The sequence below is a fragment of the Lycorma delicatula genome, chromosome 7 (assembly GCF_047948215.1).
Source record: "Lycorma delicatula isolate Av1 chromosome 7, ASM4794821v1, whole genome shotgun sequence".
NCBI classification, from domain to species: Eukaryota; Metazoa; Arthropoda; class Insecta; order Hemiptera; family Fulgoridae; genus Lycorma; species Lycorma delicatula.
The window spans coordinates 9,820,810-9,827,421 of NC_134461.1; positions in this window are offsets into that span (position 1 = coordinate 9,820,810).

Consider the following 6,612-nt stretch of genomic DNA (forward strand, 5'->3'; position numbering starts at 1 on the left):
GTAACTATAATCTGGTTATTTTTATTGGTGCCACCAATTTATTTTTTATTTTAAAAATTGAATTGCAGTAAACTCTTTATGTTTAATTAACAGATAAATTCTCCAACAGTTTAATTTAATTTAATTTCAAAGTGATCCTTTTAAACTACATATGTTTACAGTTGTAATTTTTTTGTAAATTACAATTTTAAACAGGATAGTGGATGAGAGATTATTCGCATTATTCATTAAAAAGAGTGAAACAAGTGAAGGGCTACATCAAATTAAATTAATTTAAGTAAATCAATAATGATGTTAGCATTTGGCTGATTAAGAAAATTATATAAATAGAATTGCTCTTACTTCAAATAACTTATTCAAAATAGTAGGATCAAAACTGAAATCTATAAAAGAATGTAGAAGTTAATATACATAAAATTATAGGTGTAGCAACTATTGTAAATACGAACTAAAAATATTATCATAGAAAAATTTTAAACAGCTATTTTAGATGATATTTTAAAATAATAGAATTCTGGATTAATTTATTTTTTATATGCTTGAGAAGGATACAGTGGCAAACTAATTGTACTGATTCCAAAAAGAAACAAACTCATTATAATAAGTATCCCAAATGTAAGTGTGATTTTATTTTCAGAGATAGGCTCATTTCAAAGCACATCTGACTACATTGAGATACAGATTTTTATTTATGAGGAGCAAAGAAAGGATCTGTTTAAAAGAATAATCCTCACACCCTGGATAAACTGAAAAATAGCATCACTGAATTTGTTAAATATAATTGATCCTTTGGTCCATAAGCATGTATTTTCAAACATGTTGAAATGTGTTCAGGAGAGCATAGAGGAAAATGGTGGCCATATTCAGATTCTTCGTAAATAAAAATTCACTGTTGTTAGTATTATTCCTGTTTCTATTATTACTACTATTATTTGAATACAATTAATTAAATTTTTATAAACACTGGTGTCCAGTTATATAGAGACATCCATTGTATGGTGGGTATCATAAACCTACAGCAGTAAAAGACAAGTCACTCACTAAAATACCATATTTCATTTCCAAAAATAATTACCACCGCATGTTAGGCTTCAAAAGGAAAATCAGTGAAGTGATTTGTCACTAGCTTCTTTACGAAGGTAATATATTGCTGCAGCATGTTAAACTTACCAAAATGCAAGTGATATTTAGCCCTTTACTCATTTCACCACAAAGGATGATCCACCAGAAAAATGAAAGGTGGATTATATGTAGCTTCCATTCAAAATGTTCTTCCATTCATAAAAAAAAAGAATGTGCCAGTATAAGAGCATTAGTGAAACAGGTTCAGTTAGATAACTGAAATTATTGGCAAATTTTGAAAGGAAGGTTTGAGAGGTTGTGGATATGAATAAACAGAGCAGAGAGATCATGAGTGAACAACATTTTTGTTTAAAACTTTAACAAGACAGACCCAGTTACATAAAGTGTTTTTAAAAACTTACTTCAAAACTTTTTCAGTCAAATTTGTGACCATCCTCACTGATTGGTTCTGATGTTTTCATATTAGAATCAATTATACTGAATCATACTGAATTACACTGAATACATTAGAATCAGTTTCTACTGGTAGTATATTTTAATTAGACAGATATTGAGAATGTAGTTCTCAATTATGAAAAGTACATGCAGTTTGAATCATGTTTGTTCATTAAGTATATATTGATTTATGCATTTTTTATGTTTATTCTTTTCATAATGTTCAATTGTGTAAAGCTTACATCTTAATAAGGATGATTGAAATTAAAAGAAGACATGAAAAAAAAATGTGTTTTGAGAATAGTCACATAATTTTGTCCCAAGATATTGCGGACACAAAACCAAATGGTTCAGGATATGTAAAAAATTAAAACAAGAAAGTGTTCTATCCAATGCACTACTCACCATCATGATAAAGGAAATGAATAGACATTTTACAAAAATTATTTTCAAATGATATGAAGGAAAAGAATAAAATGTACAGATTAGTCAGAATACTTGGAAAGAGGTTATGAGCAAGCATAAGCCAAAATTGATTTTATCATCAGATAAATGATGATATTTCATACAGTAATATATATTTGTAATGAAATTTCATAGTTAGATTCCCAATCTTGAAATAAACAAATTTTAATATACTTTTTTTAACCTAAAACAATATGTGAAGTGTTGTAAATGTCTATTTTATTTCATTTTTATTTTATAATAGTCAAGTAAAAGATGTTTAAAATCTAAGATCAAATTTTTTGTCACAACTTATAAGAATTGGTCTTATAAACTTATATTCAAAATCATACTGTTCTACTTTCATGAGATGCTTAAATCTTGGCTCATTCATTTCTCATAAACTTCCAAAACTTAATCTAAGATCTATTGTAACAGATACACTGAACTTTTTGTGACAGAGCAATACTAAATCTTTTTTTGTTTTTATTGTAATATTCAACAATAAAAAATATACTTAATTTCTTTCTATTGTATATTTACTTCCATAAAAAAATCTAGTTGCTAATATCATGACCTAGACAACTTCAACAGAATTTTTCTTTTTGATAAAACATAAATTTAACTTTTATAAGTGATATCATTCTAGGGTAAAGTGCATTGATGGTGTTTTGTGAAAAAATGATGAAATTCTGTTTTCTAAACTGTTTACCAGTTATTTTTTGTTATTGTTTTGTGGAAGATTGAAAACTGCCCTCAGTCAGATTCTTTTTATTTTAAACAACATTTGTTTACTTATTCCACATAATTTTCTAACTTTTCAAACATTAATCTAATGATTATAGATTATCTTGATTAGTTTAATCTAGATGATTATAGGAGTGATATCTCTAAAGTAAAGACCGCTGGAAAATGTCTCTCCTTAAGGATGTCTGGATCAGTTGGAAGACCCTTCTAACAAACTGAAACTTCTATAAATCACTAAGCATTAGGGAAAAGCCCAGGAGTGAAGCATTAATTTACCAAAAGAGTGAAAGGTATTGTAAAGGTAAGATAATAGTAACATGTATTGTTTTTTGTTTTTTTTTTCAATTACAAGGAAAGATTGTAAATAATTGGTGATTTTAAATAAGAGAGATTTGTAACACCTTTAAGTACCTCACTTAGTTCATCCTACATATTCAGTGTTGCCTCTTAATGTATTCAGCTGTTGATAAAATATTATTACGAGGGATATCTCTAAAGTAAAGACTGATGGGAATGGGCAATTTCTCTCCTTAAGGTTGGCGAACCTGTGTCATTCATGGCACGCTAGTAATGTACATACTGCAATGTTGTCTGTAAGTTGTCGCATTGTAGTACCTTTGATTACATGTGAGTTTTTACGTTATAAAATAAGTAGTAAAATCAATGTTGCTACTGACTGAAATACGTGGAGTCACACATTTTTTAAACCATCAAAACATTAAGCCGGCTGAAATTCATAGGCAGTTGATTGCTGTGTACAATGGTATGGTACTGTAATGAATGAAAGAAACGAAAGAACCTGTAAGTTGAGTTTGAAATGAATATATATCAATAATTTGAATAGGTGTATTAAGATATATATATAAAACCATAATGGTTGTAGGAAACCTGACATAAGTCACAAGTCACTTAAAAAAATTACTTGGTCATTCCCAAGAATAACAAACATCTCACACCAAACTAGGCAACAGAAGTTTTTCTCATAAAATGCAGGCATTATTTAGCCCTACAAGTAACACCTTTATTGTGTTCACCACAAAGACTGGCAGTAAAGTGATTACTCTTTGAGAAAGCAACTCTGGCAGATATCTCTTGTGTTTTAAAAATGCAATAAAAACTGAGACAAATAATTACAAGCAATCAATTATTGTACCACCCACTGCTGTGAAACTGTCCTTTATATTAATTTGAGATATAAAACATTAGTAATGACAACTGAACTAAATTTTATAATAAAATGTTTTCAGTCATCTTGGTGACAACTTCACTAAAAATGGTAATTGTTCAAAAACATATTATACAGTTTGTGGTTTGGTGTGTCACTTTATTACAACAAGTATTCCATTTCAGGCTTACATTAGTGAACCAAAAATACAGTTGCATATATATGGCACATATCAGGTACAATGGGCCAAAACATGAAGTGAAAAACTTGCCAATTCAAAATATGAGAATGAATAAGCAAGCATTGTATATAAATATGTCATGTCCACTTATGGAGCAGGAACTATGTTTCTGAGATTACATAACAGTTTCCAGTTTTAGGGTCAACATCATAAAAAACTGTACTCCTAATAAAACTTATCATCATGAAAACCAATCCCTGTATTGAAATGGATCAGCTGCATATATGGTGGCTGAAGGCAGTTGCTTGTTTGTTTTTAACATGAAGAAAGAAAGGGGAATCTGGGTTTTGTAAATCCTTCTTCTGGTGGTATAGGATGTGCTAACTTGGTTTTTGTCATGCTGCCTGTTTCTTTTGTTTCTTTATTCTTCTTTATAATCTTAGTCTCCATGTTTGTTGGTTGTAATTATTTACAACCTCAAGTCCTGCAAAACCCTGAAAAGGGCATCATACTGGAGAGTGCAGGTCTCTTTTTCTTTATGTTGGACAGCTGCTGAATTTTTTCTCAATTTTCTATCCTTTATTTTCCAGTGTTTTCTTCATCAGTAAAGGAATAAGGAATGTAGAAGTATTTATTACTAAATTGTGCATGTGTATGAGGCAGCAGCGATTACAATAATGAAATCTGTCAACCAAATATAAAATTCCATTTTTTTCTTCCATACATACGTATATCTTCAAAGCATTTCAGGGACTGAAAGGTGAAAAAGGTTCCAAAACATTCTATCTTCTAACATTCTACTTCTAACCATTTAACTGTCACCATTTGTATAAGCTGAAGATAAAATTTGAAAATTCTGAAGGCATTACATGTACTTCACATCAGTAAACAATTTGTTGCAGAGATGTTGGTAAAGAGTTATCAAAGGTAAAAGCAAGGTTTTCATTTGGCTAGAAATACTCATAATGTAATTCCAAAAGTTTAAGTTTTAAACCAATTTAAAGTTGTTTTATCAGCCAATTGAGTTACTTCATACACTTTGTGAAAATTATTTTGACCAAAGGGTGGAATTTTGTGAGGAATTTATTATTTATTTTGTACAGATGTTCAATGACTACTTGTGCTTGTCAATCTGATGAAAATTCTCATATATGTATTAAGAAAAACTTAGCAATGCTAGACTTCTTGTTCGGTATGGGACCTTATTTCTTCCATATAAATGTAACAGGTGATTCGCATCTTATGATACATGAAATGTTAAAGAACCCTGTGTTTGATAACCACCTTCCTTTTGCTTCAAGTAGCAAAATCTTGAAAACTAGCACTTAATGTATGAGCTTTTCACGTTAATGAATGTACCTCGATTAAAGTGTTTCTGAAAGGATAGAACACTGAAGAACAATTAAATAGATAAATCTATAAATATTTTATTCTGATCAGAACATAAAAATACATAAATTATACTCTTAAAATTAAATAATAGGATAAAATTTGAATGTGTTTAAAGTCCTTGCTAATTATTTAATACGAACAATGAATGCTAAGGTAAATACATTAAATATAAAAAATTACAACAAAGTAATTCAGAAGTTGCTATTTAAAACTATTTTCAGCACATATTTATGCACATATTGAACAGGATGCAGATAATTTGTGTTTTGGAGAATTTTCCAAATAGTATAGAAAAGAAAGATAACGTTTAGAATAAAAATTGTGCTCTAATTATGTGAAATATCCCAAATCATAGGCAGAAATGTTATTTTATCAACAAGGAGTACCTCCTCACTACAATAATATTATGTATGTGTTTCTGGATAAAGATTTTCAAAGTACTGGATAGGATGGGTGGGAGGAATGACCACAATGATCATTGAACCTTAAGACTTTTAATTCTAGAATTATAAGCAATGTTTAGTGTGTGTGTTAAGCAATAATGAATATTTGAAAACAAGAATTGCAGAAAATGTTGAATGAGGAGCTACTATACATGATGCATTTTATCATGTGTGGTAGATTACTGTCTTAGCTGGCCTCTGTGGCACAAGTGGTAGCGTCTCGGCCTTTCATCCCGAGGTCCCAGGTTCAAATCCTGGTCAGGCATGGCATTTTCACACATGCTACAAATCATTCATCTCATTCTCTGAAGCAATACCTAACGGTAGTCCCAAAGATAAAAAAAAAAGAAAAATTACTGTCTAGATGTATGCCGACAACCAACATAAGTCGCAACAAATTACAATAAACATATAAAAAAAAACTTGAGAAAAGTAGCAGTTTCATATAGTATTTATTAAAGTGATTAGTATGAGTTGTGCTCAAAGTATATCTGACTTTGGCTCGTAAAAACAATAATACTTTACCTATTTAAATCAATGATCGTTGAAAGTGAGCCCCTTCTGATGTGAGACAATTATTCAAGCAATGTTTTCGTTACTGTAAGTATCTTTCAAAGTTATTTTTATTGAGACTTTTATAAGTCCTCTTACATCTCTTCTCCGTCTTCAATTCTCTTTCCTTTAAGCAGAATTATAAGAGCCAATATAAGGAAGAGCCAATA